This window comes from Sus scrofa, chromosome 11 (genome assembly GCF_000003025.6).
Source record: "Sus scrofa isolate TJ Tabasco breed Duroc chromosome 11, Sscrofa11.1, whole genome shotgun sequence".
In the NCBI taxonomy this organism is placed as follows: domain Eukaryota; kingdom Metazoa; phylum Chordata; class Mammalia; order Artiodactyla; family Suidae; genus Sus; species Sus scrofa.
Genome location: NC_010453.5, coordinates 42,628,638 through 42,646,209, shown reverse-complemented (window position 1 = coordinate 42,646,209; position 17,572 = coordinate 42,628,638).

Here is a 17,572-nt window from a genome sequence, read left to right as displayed (position 1 = left end):
CTTCTTAGGGCCACACCCATGGCATATGGAGATTCCCAGGCTAGGGGTCGAATTAGAGCTGTATCTGCTGCCACAGCCACAGCAAATTGGTATCCGAGCTGCATCTGCAATCTATACCATAGCTCATGGCAATGCCGAATCCTTTACCCATTGAGCGAGGCCGGGAATTGAACCTGTGTCCTCATGGATGCTGGTCAGATTCATTTCTGCTGAGCTATGATTGGAAATCTACGGCACATTTAAGAGTTGATGAGATAGGGATTCCTGTTTGGCTCAGCAGATTAATAATCCTACTAGCACCTAGAGAATGTGGGTTCAATCCCTGGCCTCATTCAGTGGGTTAAGTATCTGGGTGTCGCTGAAAGGTGCGGTGTAGGTTATAGATAGAGCTCAGATCTGGTATTGCTGTGGCTGTGGCAACTTCCATGCTGCAGGTATGGCCCTAAAAAGAAAAAAGAAAAAAAAAAGAATTAATGAGAGAAATTATCCAAAGAAAGTATATTACAGGATAATTGAGAAAAAAAAATATGATTATGTTTTTGATCTCATTAGTTAGAATGGTCCATCATTCCAAGGGCTTAGAAAGCCTGGACTTTTTTTTTAGGGCTAAACCTGTGGAAATTTCCAGGATAGAGTCAAATTGGAGCTGCAGCTGCTGACCTAGGCCATAGGCACAGCAATGGGGGATCTGAGTCACATCTATGACCTACACCACAGCTCATGGCAATGCCAGTTCCTTAACACACTGAACAAGGTCAGGGATTGAACCCACATCCTTATGGACACTAGTCGGATTTTAACCTGCTAACCCACAGTGGGAACTCCCAAGGCTGGACTATAAAATTATAATCAGAGTAGATTCTAGGTCAAATACAATTTAAGCTTTGGAATTTTTTAATCTTCCAAATATTTCCCAATAATTAGACAATAGCATAGTTTTGCTAACGTCTGACCCTCATAGATCCTCAGAGAGTATAAGCAAATGTTAAGTAAATTCTTATGAGCTATCACAACTAGTGGGGGAAGGACCCTTAGTAGAATCTGTTCAGCTTTCTCTGAACTCCTAATGCTTTTAATTTTTGATTAAAAATTTATTTGGGATAAGGGATTTCCCACTGTGGCTCAGCAGTAACAAAACAAACTGATAACCATGAAGATGTAGGTTTGATCCCTACCCTTGCTCAGTGAGCTAAGGATCTGGTGTTGCTGTGAGCTGTGGTGCAGGTCACAGACGTGACTCACATCCTGCATTGCTGTGGCTATGGTGTAGGCTGGCAGCTGCAGCGCGAATTGGATCCCTAGCCCAGGAACTTCCATAAGCCACAAGTGGGGCCCTAAAAAAATGATAATAATAATAAAAATAATAATAATGATGATGGGGATTATATCTACTCTCTTTTCTCCCATTAGCATGGTTGAGCATTGAAAAAAAAATTAAACCAAGTGAATAAACCCTGTTAGATTCAGCAATATCAGAAAATTACCTGAAATCAGAAAATTACTTGAAATCTAAGTTACCAAATTTACCAAATTAAGTAACTCGGAATAATTGTTAAGGTTAGATTCCAGGGCACAGCCCAAGACTTACTTTCCAAAAAATTATAGGGAAAGTGTCTGGAAATACAAGTGGTTTTTCTCAACAGAAATAAGAAACTTTTACAAATGTTTATATTAAATCAATGATTATGTGGCAGATTTAAACCTTATCTTTCTACAAATCTGGTAGAAGTAAAATTATTTTAAAAGATTTAAATATTAGTTAATATTGTGTCCACCTCACATTCTATCCCTGTAACAGAGAAGACCAAATCTGACTCCATATTTGATCTGTTTATTTCACTTTAACCTTTTGTATTCTATGGCTTTTGCTAAAAGTTAATTGCTAAAGGGATGTTGTCTATAGCCTGAAGTATGCATATGGTCCATCTCCTGGACTCCTGGCTCCCAGGGCTGAGTGTTAAGCTAAAATACCTTTGTTTAGCTCACAGGAAATATCCTACCAGGCCTACCTCTGAATGGTTGCAGGAAAGAAGAGATAAACACATCCCCTCCAGGGTCTGGCTAGAACAAGGAAACATTTGCAAGAATTTATCATCCTTTTCACTGTACTTCCTCATCTCCCCCTCTTCATTCTGTGAAAGAAATTAGTGTCCAAACCTGGGCAAGCTGCTTCTTTTAGACACTAGTCCACCATCTCTTGGTCTGCTGGCTTTCCAAATAAAGTCACTATCCCTTGCCCCAACAACTCTTCTCTTCTCTCATGTGCTTGTCACTTGGTAAGCAGTACAAGCTTAGGCTCACCCCAAGTCCACCTCTCTAGATGTGGTGTTTACAGTGTCAGTTGATTAAATTTATTCTTAGGATATTCTTTGCCTAACTTAAAGAATTGAATTAAACTATTTGTGTCAGTCATCAAAACTTTATAAATATGCTTTTCTCAGTAACCACTTGATTAGTACTCCCAAAATGTTGTCACAATGGTGTCTACACTTATAACTAGAAGTTTGTCTAATAAGCTCAGCTGTGTTTAGTCAAATGTGTTTTCTCTTGGACATTTTTGTAGTCAACTGTTCAGATCTAAGTTTTCTCAGTCACTGAAATATCACAAATGTGGGTTGGTGAAAATATACGAATGAATGAAAGGGTTACCTCTAGCTCTCATTTGCCAATGTGCTTATGAATATGCAGTTTGTGTATGTGTTGCTGGTGAATTGAGAACTAGAGAACTCAGGTTCGTTACTTGAGTGTAATAAAATGCATAATGTGATAAATGATCATTAACCATCAAACTATGGTTAATGATTCAGGAAACAAACAAACAAAAAGAACAAAAGAAAGACCAAAAAAAGTGTCATGCATTTATTTTCTTTCAGGTAGTATCTCACTTTTCTGTGAGGCCACTGACGTTGAGCTTTGAAATATGAGGAATCTTTAAATAACATTAAGGGGAATGGAATTTTGTTTCAGGAATAGACATAAGTTTGGGGAATGCTATTTTTCTTGTTCAGGAATTATTGGCTAACCATAGCCCTCTTTGTTAGGAACTTTACTTCTAGGGAATATGTTGATGCTCTCTGGCTTCTTATCACAAGTTGGTGGTGATGCTTTTTGGAAGCAGTGAACAGCCATACACACTAACCATTCTTACTTATGGATAATCTTAAAAGTCTAATTTTCATATCATCACTACATCATTGCTTTATTTCTCCTCATCAGTGATGGCATATTTTCTATTTTCCATGTGACCTTCATCTTTATCATTCCTATACCTCTCCTCTGATTAATGAGCTATATGATGTTGACTTTTTTTAAAGTACTCTTTAATTTCTGTAGTCGTGTCACATTCAGAGTCTCATTATTTTTTCTTATTTTTCTTATGATTTCTACTGTTTATTTTCCCACTAACATCACCAGCATAATCAAATAATGCAAATATTTTGAAACTTCAGGACAATGAATGGAACATAGTAACAGTGTAAACCATTACATTTTACACATGCACAGCACAGCTCCTACCTCAATTCATGGAGATGCTTGAGGGGGTCATTTGAATAATACACATAAGCAAAATATGCTTCTAGCTTATTTAATTATCCCCTGAAGGTATAATACACTAATATTCTTGATTCTGTGCAGATCCAATTATTTTCCCCTCAGTAGAAATAATGTTTACTCATGGTTTGATGAAGGCAGGATGGATGAAAACTAATAGTCACTCATACTCCTGGGGACTAGTAACCTCATTTACTCCTCACAATATTATGTGATTGTGATAAAGAAATGGAATGTAACACAGATAAAGTAGATGTTTTCATTTTAATATTTGGTACTTTGTAAATTGAGATAACTCAGGCCGAGTTAAAAGGATAACAAGCCAAAAATATCAGGGACTTCATACGTTACATGTTTTATTTTGTTCACAATTTGGGTCTATTTCAGGTCAATGTTTATGGTGGGGGGTTGGAGAACACAAGGGCTATGACTGACATTATTCTTACTCTGAGAAGCAGACTAACCTAGCCTCTGTAGGAGTGTTTCTTGGCAAAGTGCAAAGGGAGAGAAGTTAGCAAAATCATATGTTGGAACTTAGGGGCTTCCACCTGCAAAGAACACTGATGACCATTTCACTTACAAAAACAAATCGAATGGCCATATTAAATTCACAGAAGCAAAAACATACCACCCTGCACCCACACACCAAAAAAGAAGAGGGTGGAATATATTTTCCAATAGACCTAATGAGTTCCACAGACACTGTGCAAATGTTTGAAAACTAATTTAAAAATACTGAAGTCATTTACACTTACAGTTGTATAATTATTTTATTTTCCCAGTGGATTTTTAGCTATACAATTTCTACATTATTAAGCATGTGACATCATAAATAGTAATATATTGAATGATTCTTAGAAATTAAAAAATAAGATATAATGATTGGAGATTCATCAGTTGAAGAGTTCTACCTATAATAATCAATCAGGTGGCCAGGATTTCTTGATTTCTAGGACGGCAGTGTTGAAAGAATAAGAAAAAGTCTAGCAGGGAGAACCCCACACTTAGTCGCTGGTTCTGATCAACAATTAGGCTTGGGTATAAACAAAGATTCTGCTGCAGTGACAGCATAACTAGTAAGTACACTGGGTTAGAAGATAGATATCTCTTCTTCCACCTCTAGATTTGTCATAATACAATTTCAAAGTATACAATACTGAAAAATTCTACTGGGCCACATATTGCCCCCACTCAAGAGCAATCTTGCTCTGCCCTATAAAATATCTATTTCACCACATAAAAAAAATTAGGAAAAAAATTTTGATAATTTTGATTTAACTAGTATGTACAAAATGCCAGGCACTGGGGTACAGAAAGAAAGAATGAAAGTTTTTGTCATTTCTGCACTGGAGAGGTAGAGGAGAAAGACAGATTAGAGTTCCTACCATAAAGCTAGCACCCTACAGTTGAAATCATTACTAAGGGGGAAAAAAAAAGAATGATCTCTGCTTGAGAGTTCAGTGTCTTTTCCATGAAACCAATTCTTTAGTTGTAGTAGAAGTTTTCCAAGTGGAGAAAATCTTTATAAGAGAACAAATCAAGACAAAGGATATGTATAAAAATACCTAGAAACATAGTCCTGGTGTTACAGATCGGAAAGTAGGGACAATTGCAATGAGGAATTAACTGAGGTTTTGTTGTTGTGGCTGTTAGTATTATAGTTGTTTTAATTAAACTATCTAGATGATCAGATTTATTTCAAAGGGAAATAACTCCCTAGAAAAACCATCTCCCTAACATTTACTTTTTCTTAAAAAAAATTACCTTTTCCTTTTATTTAACTACCCCCATGACTGGTGTTTACTCAATCTCTGCAAAAATCTCTCTAGTACTGTTATTTAATGCTACTAAACACAGTGAAATTTTGCTAATTGATTATTTAATCTTACTTATCTATTAATGAAATATTAATGATTTTCCCTCTTAAACATCACACTGTTTACTAATAGAGTTTATTTTATCTAACAGTACATAGAGTATTCAATATTCACTTATCCTATTTGGAAGTCAGAATTCTATGCATAAATGATAAGAAACATAATAGTATTTGTCCTTGAATCTCCACACACATAAAATATATTTTCAAAATTAATGAATATTTATTGCTTTAACTGTACATGAGGTATATTGCTATATTTGATTTGAAAAGCAGTGTTCCTACACCTTATTGTCTTAGTCATACATAGATGGAGCATTAGATTATTTACCTAGAAAATACTATTACATATAAATTATATTTTATAAGGCTAATATGAATTATATCAATGACCTATTCCTCAATGAACTCCTCTGTCAATGACCTATTTACTGAAGACTTGAAAATGCTGTGGAATCTTCCAACATTCTGCCCTCAGACACTCTGACACTTTGCATGAGTAATATTTTCAAACGGAATCAGTCCCGACTTACAAATGACCATTGTATTGACTTCGTTCCTCCCTCTGCTACTGCTATGGAATAGCAAGAAAACACACACACACACACACACACACACACCACTCTGAATGTAGCTAATTGGAATAAGGGATCATCTACTCATGGATACTTCCTGGATCATGATCAGTTATGAAATTGATAGAGGGCTACATAAACCTACTCTGAAAATAGGATTTGACCATGACCATCACTAGGCATGAGGTTTCTTTCCTCCTCCTAAAAACAATATTATGCCAGCTATTAGTAGTACATCATGCTGTTGGTGGCAGTCTTCCAAAGAGACTAATTTACCATATAAAGGTGAATTTTATTTTGAGGCTTTCTATTATATTCCATTGATCTATGTGTCTGTTTTTGTGCCAGTACCATAATGATTTGATTACCATAGCTTTGTGATATAGTTTGAAGTCAGGGAGTGTGATACCTCCAGTTTTATTCTTTCTGGAGATTGTTTTGTCTATTCTGGATCTTTCATGGCTCCATTTATAGTTTTGGATTATTTGTTCTAGTTATATTAAAAATGCTATGGGATTCTGACAGGATTCTGATTACATTGAATGTATAAGTTGTATGAAAATTTTAACAATATTCATTTTTAAAATCCATGAGGAGAGTATATCTTTCCATTTATTTGTTTCATCTTCAGTATCTTTCATAATGTCTTATAGTTTTCAGAATTTGGACTTTCAACTCCCTGATTGAATTTATTTATGGATATTTTATTCTTTTTGTTGCACTTATAAATGATGTTATTTGTTAATTTCTCTTTCTGATAAATCATTACTAGTGGATACAAATTCAACAGAATTCTGTATGTTAATTTCTTTATCATGCAACTCTACCTTATGTATTTATTGGTTTTGAAAGTTTTTTGTTGGGATCTTTAGGGTTTTTCATATATATGTGTGTGTGTGTGTGTGTGTGTTGTGTATGTATGTGTGTGTGTGTGTGTGTGTGTATATATATATATATATATATATATATATATATATATATATATGCTGTGGCTAGGACTTCCAACACTATGTTGAATAAAAGTGATGAGTGCATATTCTTATCATGTTCTTGATCATATATATCTTAGAGAAAATGTTTTCAGGTTTTTACTGTTGGCCATGATGTTGGCTGTGTGTTTTGATATATAGTAATTATTATATTGAGGTATATTCTCTTTATATCCTTTGAGTTTTTCTTTTAATTATAACTGAATGTCTAGTTTTGTTAAAAGCCTTATCTGCATCTATTAATATGATTATATAATATTTATTCTTCAGTTTGTTAATTTGGTGCCTCACATTGATTTGCAGATATTAAACAATTCTTGCATCCCTGAGTTAAATCCCACTTGATCATGGTGTGTGATCCTTTTAATATATTATCAAATTTGATTTGCTAATATTCTGCTGAGGATTTTTGCTTCTATGTTCATCAGAGATATTGACCTGTAGTTTTTTTCCCTCTCTCTTTTTGGCAGTTTTGATATCAGTGTGATATTGGCCTTGTAGAGTGCGTTGTGAATTATTCTTTCCTCTTCAATATTTTGGAATAGTTGGAGAAAGGTAGGTGTTAACTGTGTTTAAGTGTTTTATAGAAATCACCTGTGAAGCTGTCTGGTCCTGGACTTTTGTTTTTTATAAAATTGTAAATTATTGATTAGTTTCATTACTAGCAATTGGTCTGCTCAGGTTTTCTATTTCCTCTTACTTCAGTCTTGGAATTTATCCATTTCTTCCAGGTTGTCCAACTCATTGGCATATGATTTTTTTCCTATAATCGCTAATGACCTTTTGCATTTCTGTGATGTTGGTTGTAACCTCTCTCATTTCTGATTTTATTTACTTGGACCCTCTCTTTTTCTTCATCAGTCTGGCTAAAGGATTATCAATTTTATCCTTCCAAGAATCATATATTAGTTTCATTGTTCTTTTCTATCTTTTTCTTAGCATCTATTTCCTCTTGATCTTCATTTTTTTCTTCCTTCTACTAACTTTGGATTTTGTTTATTTTTCATTTTATATGTCCTTCAGGTGCAAGATTGTATTGTTTATTTGATAATTTTCTTGTTTCTTTCTTTTTTTTTTTTCCTTTTTTAGGGCTGAACCTGCAACATATGGAGGTTCCCAGGCTAGGGATCAAATTGGAGTTGTAGCTGCCAGCCTACGCCACAGCCTCAGCAACGCAGGATCTGAACTACATCTGTGACCTACACCACAGGTCATGGCAACACTGGATCCTTAACTCACTGAGCGAGGCCAGGGATTGAACCTGTAACCTCATGGTTCCTTGTTGGATTCGTTTCTGCTGAGACACGATGGGAACTCCAAGACACTTTTCTTGTTCCTTCATGTGGGTGCGTATTGCTATATTTTTTTTTTTCTTATAATTCTTTTTGCTGTATCCCACAGAATTTGGAACAGTGTGTAATCTATTTTTTTCAAAATAAACAAACTTTATTTTTTATTTTATCTTTGATTTGTTAATTATTGTTTAATATCATTTTATTTAGACTCCACATATTTGAGGGTTTTTTCAGTTTTTCTTCTTTCAGTTGGTTTATAGCTTCATATTTTGTGGTCAGAAAAGATGCTTGATGTGATTTCAATCTTTTAAATTTCTTGTGACTCACTTTTGGTCTAAAATGTGATGTGTCCTAGAGAATGTTCCTTGTGTAGTTGAAAGAAATGTGTATTCTGCTGTTTGGGGGTATAATTTTCTGTATATATTTACCAAGTTTATCTCATCTAATGTATTATTTAAGTCCGGTGTTTCCTTATTGATTTCCTACCTGGATAATCTATTGATATAAGTAAGTCCTTTGGTATTATTGTGTTACTCTGTTTCTCCTCTAATGTCTGTTAATATTTGCTGTATGTATTTAAGTGCTATAAATTTGGGTGCATATATATTTACAAGTTGTATCTCCTTGGATTGATCCCTTGTTCTTTGTCTCTTTTACAGTGTTTATTTTAAAGTCTTACTTTAAAGTATCACTATTCAGGATTATTTTTGTTTCTATTGGCATGGGATAACTTTTTCCTAACTCTCACTTTTACTTTCGTGGCATTTTTAATTTGATATTTCTTGTAAGGATGGTTTGGTGGTGATAAACTTATTTAGCTTTGCTTGTCTGAGAAACTGTTGATCTATCCTTTAATTCTGAATAATGACCTTGCAAGATAGAGTATTCTTGGTTATAGGCTTTTTCCTTTCAGCTCTTTAAATATATTTTGCCACTCACTCCTGGCCTGCAGAATTTCTACTGAAAAGTCAGCTCGTGGTCTTATTGGAGTTTCCTTGTACATAGCCAGTTGATTTCCTCTTGCTGCTTTTAAGATGTTTCTCTTTATATTTAATTTTGACATTTAATTATAATGTGTATTAGTGTGGACTCCTTTGAGTTCATCATATTTGAGACTATCTGTGCTTCCTTACCTGGATGCATTTTTCTTCCTCAGGGCAAATTTTCTGTTATATTATTTCTTAAATAAGTTCTCTGCCTTTTTCTCTCTTCTCCTTCTTTAACCCCCAAAATGTGAATGTTAATACACTTGATGTTGTCCCAGATATTCCTTAAACTGTCCTCATTTCAAAAAATTATTTTCCGTTTTTCTGTTCAGCTTAGTGGCTTCTTCTTTTAGAGCATCAATCCATTCTTTTGTATAATCTAATCTAACTTTACTGTTAATTCTGTCTAACATATTTTTTATTTAAAGTACTGTACTAGTTCTTTTTTTTATATTTTCTAAATCTCTGTTGAAGTTCTCACTGTGTTCCTTCATTCTTCTTCCAAGTTTGGTGAACATCCTTCTGATTTTTTTACCTTGAACTCTTTATTAGGTAGATTATCTATCTCCATTTTTTTTAAGTTATTTTTTCTGACATTTTGCCTTGTTTCCTTTTTGAAACACATTTCTGTCTCCTCACTTTGGCTAATTTTTGGTGTTTCTTTCTTTGTGTTAGCTAAATCCATTAGGTCTCTCAGTCTTGGAGATGTGCCCTTCTGTAGATGTCCTGTGGGGCCCAGCAGCATGGTTCCCACTGGCCATCAGAGCTAGATGCTCCAATGGTATTGCCTATGTGGTCTATGTATACTTGTCACTATTCTTTTGTGTCATGGCCAACTACCGCTGGTATACTGGTAGGTGAGGCTTGCCCTTGGCCCAACATGCTGTGAGGACCTGTTTCATGTGGTTGTTGCCAGTGTCCTGGTGGATAAAACAAGGCCCTAGCACAGCTGGCTGTTAAGCCTGGCTGCAAGTTACTCCCTAAGGGTGCTCTGATGAGGTAGGCCTCTGGCATGAGTAGCCACAAGATCTGCTGGTGTGTGACTGCTGTGTGTGTGTTGATGGGTAGGCAAGTCCCTGACACTAACTGGCTAGAGGGAGGATTCTAACATGGTACCTGCCATTGCTGGTATCAGCACAGTAGAATGAAATTAAAAAAACTATTGCTACCACTATCCCAGTACCCTGGGAGTTTGCAGCTGCTCCTGTCTCTTTGGAAGGCTAAGACCAGAAAATGGGTCTGACCTGGGCACCTTTCAAGTTACTGTCTATGTGTAGGACCCAAAACATGTGACATTTTGAGTATGCCCTTTAAGAGCTGAGTCTTAGTGGCCCCCAAATCTCTGAACTCTCACAAATATAAGCTTCCCTGGGTTTCATAGTCAGACATTTGGAGGCCTGTCTCCTAGAGACAGGACCTCTAGTTTAGGGAGATCAATGTGGGACCTGAAGCCCTAACTCCTCCGGGTGTCTCATTGTGTCTCTTTCCTTATATATTTAGATATGTAAAATCTTTCTGCTTGGCTTCATGTCATTCTCAGAGATAGCTGCTTGAAGTAGTTGCACTGTTTTTGTGCCCATGGGAAGAAGTGAACTCAGGATCTTCCTACTCTGCCAATTTGATTCTTGATCAAGTCATGACTGTTTTCATTTTAAGAATTGGTTTGGTTGGCCATTACTTATCAGAATAATATCACTATGATGTCATTATCATTTTCCTTAATTTCACTGAAAATTCTTTATATAATTGCAGGGCATGCCCCAGCTCTAATCCATCTTTTACAGAACACTTGCCTTCACATCTTGATTTCTCTACTCCGATATCCTACTTATTACTCTGTCATTTCATGGATTGGAGCATGGAGAAATAGGATTTTTTTGACTTATTTTTCTCAATCGTCTCCCCAAAATCAAAGACTAAGCTCAATAATTTTAAACAAATTTGAAATCCCTAGACATATCTGCCATTATGAAGACCATGTTAGAGGTACTGACAGATCTAGGTTTCACTCAGGGGCCCCCAAGAGCTTTAAACATTGTAGAGAGCATGACTAAACTTCTTGTATGGAAGTTCAGACACTCACTTGCTTCTTTCCTAAAACACTGTAGCTTACACATTAGAAGGGGGTAACTACCTTCAACTCTTTAAGAAAATACAACCCAAAAGTCATTTAACTCTTAGAAAATTGTAGAGGCCATTCCAAATGGTCACCATCTTGGTTACTCTGAAGAGCTTCTTGGAGAGATACTCATTTATGACACTTTAAAGGCTCTTATGCTTACAATGGAAGTGACTCCATTGGTCACAAATGTTGTTTGTCCCTTACTTTAGCTGAAGTGATCAATGATAGCACTTCAGTTCAAAGAAGGCACTCAGGTCAGCCTCAACTCAATGGCAGCTGTTGTTATGGATGACAGATGTGTCATAGATACTCCCTTGCAAGTCATAGTAAAGTCTAAGTAATGGTAATAGATCCTGTTCTACTTTGATTAATGCCTCAGGCAAGAAAAATGCCACTAAAGAAATTTAGTAGAAAGCAACTTGTTTTTCTAAAGGAAAGCCTAATAGTTAAAAGATTTTTTGTTTGTTTGTTTGTTTTGTTTTTTCAATAGTTTATATCTGGAATCCTGGGAAATATGGTTGAAATGTGTACTGCATTTTTAATCCCATGCTGCTAATTTGAGATTTATTGATAGTAGCCCTAGTTAAATGCCATATCAGACAAGTTGAATAGATTTGTTCCCAACCTGTCAGATTAATCAGAGTTGCTAATGGATCAGTGTACTCATGGGATAATTTTCCAGAAGCCAAGACAGAGTATACAGGCTAGATATTATTGGAAAACAACTCTGCTTATATATGTCATGTTTCTACACATCCCGTGAGCAATAGCACTGATCTCCTTATTTTCTTAGCTACATTTTCAAGGATGTTTATATTATATGCAGCCTTAATAAACAGATATAATGTCTCCAACAGAGCAAGGAGTAGATTTTCTTACAGTATCTGACAATATACATAGTATTTCCCTCCAGAGCCAAAGGTAAATTTGCTTACTACTCATTGTGAAGTTGTTGAATTCCCCAATCTCAGCGATTCTCTCCTATAAAAATCCTCACTACCTAAGTGTCACTCAGCCCCCTTCATGTTACTCTATAAGAATTGGATATCAGCGAACTGGTAAAAGAAATTTCTTGTACTGTGGCTATTGGTTATTTCCCATTGTCTTTGATCTAGAATTCTTACGTCTTCTACCAGTACCATTAACTGCAGTTGGCTAACTTCTGTTGGATCCAAGAGCTTCATGTCCTCTGCTGGCATCAATTAAACTATGACAGCCTAGCATTTTAGCCTATAGAAGGAAAAATCTCAGATCCTTCGCAAGACCATTTATCTCCCACCCAAATATATTTTAATTCCACCCACTGTTTTCCTTTTTGCTTCTACTTATTATTTCAAACTACTGTCATCTCTGAATTACTTCAAAAGATTTTCATTATTTCTTCTCTTATGCTACCTTGTATATACTCAAAAGAAGACTTTGAATTTTAAAGGACATACATCAGTTATGTTATTTTTCTTCTTACACTTCAATTCAATTCTTTTTTTTTTTTTCAAATTTAGATTGTAACCCTTCTACTTGCCATGGTTTATAATGTTCCATGCCATTTGTTGTCTGCATATTTTTTCAAACTTTTATCATAGTTCTCTTCTTCTGTTCACTCTATTCTAGCAATATATCTATGGTAATACCCTTGAATGCACACAGGTTTCTCCATTACAGAGTCTTATCACATGGATTATTACACTTGAGAGCCAAGGTTTTCAGTTTCACTGAATGGCTTATTATATTGTATCTTCTAGATGGCATATCACCTCCTTGGAAAGGCAGTAACCAGCTCTACTTAAGCATGTAACATTCTGTTCTTGTTTATTTTTAAAATGATTTTTATCATGGTAATTTCAATATATATTGACCCATATAGTAACCATGTTCCCATAGTATATAAGTACTATGGGAACTAGGATCTTATTTGTTTTATTCCTACTTTTATCTTTAGAGATTATGATTTCTATGGGCTAAATTGTATCTCTCCCTAAATTCACATGTTGAAGAACTAAGTCCAAGTTCCTCAGAATGTCATTTATTTGAATAAACAATTAAGTTAAAAAGAAGCAATTACAAGAATATACAGTGGAGGAAATTCAATCTCTTCAGAAAGTGGTGTTGGTAAAGCTGGACTGCTACATGTAAATCAGTGAAATTACAGCACTCCCTCACACTATTTTAAAAAATAAAATCAAAATGTTTTAAAGACCTAAATATAAGTCATGATACTACAAAACTTCTAGAAGTGAACATATGCAAAACTTTCTCAGACATAAATCATAGCAATATTTTCTTAGATCACTCTCCCAAGGCAAAAGAAATAAAAGCATAAATAAATGAATGAGAACTAGTCAAACTTAAAGGCTTTTGCACAACAGAGAAAACCATCAACAAAATAAAGAGATAGCTTATGGAATGCAAGAAATTATTTGCAAACACTGTGATCAACAAGAGGTTAATGTTCAAAATATGCAAATAGCTTACACAACTCAATATCAGAAAAATGAACAACTCATATAAAAAATGGACAGAAAACCTAAATAGACAATTCTCCAAAGAAATAACATGAAAAATATGATAATAATCTGAATATAGGTATATATATAACTGAATAACTTTGCTGTAATCTGAAATTATTACAATATTGTAAATCAACTATTCTTCAATGAAATTATAAAATAAATAAATACAAAGAAGCCATATAGTGAGACTGCAAAACTTTGTACACAAATACAGATATGGGGAATACACAGGCACAGAAAATGCCATGTGAAGACACAGGTTGAAAGCAACCACCTGGAAGCCAGAGAGATACCTCTCAGGAGAAACCACCTCCACTGACATTTTGATTTTGGGCTTCTAGACTCTAAAACTCTGGGAAACTAAATTTGTGTGGTTGAAGACACCCAGTCTGTGGTGTTTTGTTACAGCAGTCCTAGTAAACTAATACAAGTACAAGGTTACAGCATAATTAATTCTCAAAATATATTTAATAAATGAGTTGATGAAAAATGAAACAGAATCCAATAGCATAGCATCTATTCCAGAGGGCTCATGTCTTAGCTACCAAGAAATGTTCTTTTACTCTTCATCACAGCTGAATAAGAAAGTAATTCTTTTCATTCAAAAATGTTATAGGACCAGCTTTACCAAAAAAAAAAAAAAAAAAAAAAAAGGAAGAAGATTGATGATGTAGTCTGTGTTGCTGACAATGCTAAAGATGGTCTATGAGATAGCACAGCTCTTGATAAATGATGACACTGTTTTGTCCATAAGATTTTGAGTGATGGTGCCTACAGTCAGTAATATCAGAATATTTTCTTTTCTTGAGAAATTTTATAGAAATAAATCTAAATGTTATCAGAACAAACAGTATCTAGCTTATCTAGATAACTGAACAGAATGCCAAGAAGTGTAAGCATCTTTCTCAGAGACATTTATTAAATGTAATATTTATAGATTTCTATCCTCTGTTTTTAGGATCAGCATGCGTGCTGAGTGAAAGTGTGAATGTATTCTTGGAGTACTTGTCTTTCAAAACCCTTTCCATTCTTTTATGTTTATAATTGTCCAGTACACTTTTATAGCTACTTTCCTTGGTTAAATCTGCCTTCAGGAAAGAAGGAAATAGATCCTTATTTTTAGCATGAATTGCTATTTAGCTACTCCTGGAGAGGTTTATATGTTAGGACATATATTTAGTTACAGAATGGAAAAATCTTATTAAAATGAACTGACATATCATATTTTGGTGTTGGGAAATCTTGCTTAGGGATGCCAAAGATACAAAGTCCACCTTTTCCATCTCAAAATACAAAGCTTAAATATAATTACCTCTAATGATAAGCAAAGTTCCTGACAATTATACACCATATGTTTCAAGAAAACTCAGTATTTCTGCCATGTAACACTTTACATTTTTTGGTCTATGAGTCATTCTGTCATCATGGTCCTTAATGATTAGCAATGTTGAGCATCTTTTCATGTATATTTTGGTCATCTGAATTTCTCTCATTCTATTTTAGAAAAGTTATATCCACTACCTGAAAAAAATTGAATATTATTTGGACTATTGTTCCAGTTTAGTTATATGAATAATTCACACACTATGAATTATGTTTTATTTAAAACATTTGATTAAAAAAGTCCCATCACATTTGGAGAGAGGAATTAATTCTATTAAGTGTTAGCTTTATAGAGATTATTTCCATGTTTATGTATCTACCATTATTTACTTTTCAAACTTTGATCCATTCATTTTAATCAACTTAACAAGTTTATACTTTTACTGGGGATTTCTTTTGGATGGGGTTTAACTGTCAGGAGGGAATCTATAAAAGCGTAATACAAAGTGCTGTGAAGATCCTTTGTCCTATAACTGTTTCTTTCTATCAAATCCTTTTAAATTTAGCACTTACAATGAATAGGGAACTTAGAGAAACAAAGATGAGACCTTTCAGACAATTGAATCAAATAATCAGACATGTATCTTCAAAGAGAAAAATCAGTAAAGGATATACGTACCCCCACACCACATACTTTTGGTATGTTTTAGTAATAACAACATAAAAATGAAGACAATTTTGAAAAGTAAATTACCAACAAGCAACATTTAATTCATGGCTTTTTTTCTTTTAAATGTACAATATATGTAAACATGGTTATGGGTTTATAGGATATCTCTATTATCTGTTTTCTGTCTATCTATCTATCTATCTATCTATCAAGTAGTATCTATCTGTATTTGGTTAAGAAACAATGTACTAGACTATTTTGAAAAGAAAGAAGTATACAGATAGTTACAGACTTACACAATACTTAGAAGGGCAGAGGAAAAGACATTTAGGAAGAGTGTTATTAGGAAATGTGAAAGTTCAGGGACCCAGGGATTGAGTGAAGCAGATACCAATGATCCCAGCTGCCCCTGGGAACCAAAATAAATCATTTCAGGAACACACCCAGATCCCCTGGAAGTACCATTGCCAAATAAAACACAGTATGCTTAGCCAAACTTGAATTTCAGATAGACATCATTTTTTCTTAGAATAGCTATGTCCCAAATATTGTATAGAACATGTCTATGCTAGAAATTATTCATTGTTTCTTGATATTCAGATTTAACTTAGTGTTCTGTATTTTAATGTGTTGGAAAATATTTCAGTTCTACCTTAGGCAATCCCAGCTGCCTGCAGCTTTGCTGCATGCCATTCACTGAAGGACCTCTGGGAGCCAGAGGAAGTCTCCTCCAAAGACCTCAGCTGGCTGCCCACAGCTGCCAAGAGAAAACAATGGATTCTCCTAATCTTTTCTGGGAAAGGAGGTATAGGTTTCTATCTAGGGGAGAATGTGAGTGGAGATGATGTGGCATTGACAACAATCAATCTGCTATGTGAGTTTACCTAGAGGAGTTCAAACACATATTTATGATATTTTACTTCCATTATGCATTGATATTATGTATTTAGTATTTAAATATTATCATTTTTAAATGCATATTATTACCCTAACCTGAGTGTAATATATATATAAATACACACACACACACACACACACACATAAACCTCTTCTCACATATTGGATACTTAGGTTGGTTGAAAAAGTATACTAAATTAAATAAATGGCATTAAACATTAAAGAATTAGATGGAAAATATTATTAGAGATGATTTTTCCAAGTGAAATAAATGTAAGGCAACCATAGCAAATAGAAGAAGTGTAGAACAGACCCATGTATGATGAAAAAAATTGCAGTTTAAAATTATAAATAATGATAAAGTTTATGAAAGACACATGAATGATAAAGTATATTAAAAATACTAATTCCAAAGAGCTCTATAATTAATTGATTCTTAAATTTTAAAAGCCAATAATATTACAATACATTTAATGTTTAAAATTAAATTAAATCTTTAAGAACATTTGCAGGGTTAACATATAGGACTAGCACAAAAAGACAAAGATTTCATTCTCAGTTCACTCAGTAGTACTACAACCCATTGCCAAGCATCTTTTTTTTTTTGTCTTTTATCTTTTTAGGGCTGCACCAGGGGTCTAATCAGAGCTACAGCTGCTGGCCTACACCAGCACCACAGCAACGCTAGATCCCAGCTGTGTCTGCAACCTACACCACAGCTCATGGCAACAACAGATCCTTAACCTACTGACTGAGAGAGGCCAGAGATCAAACCTG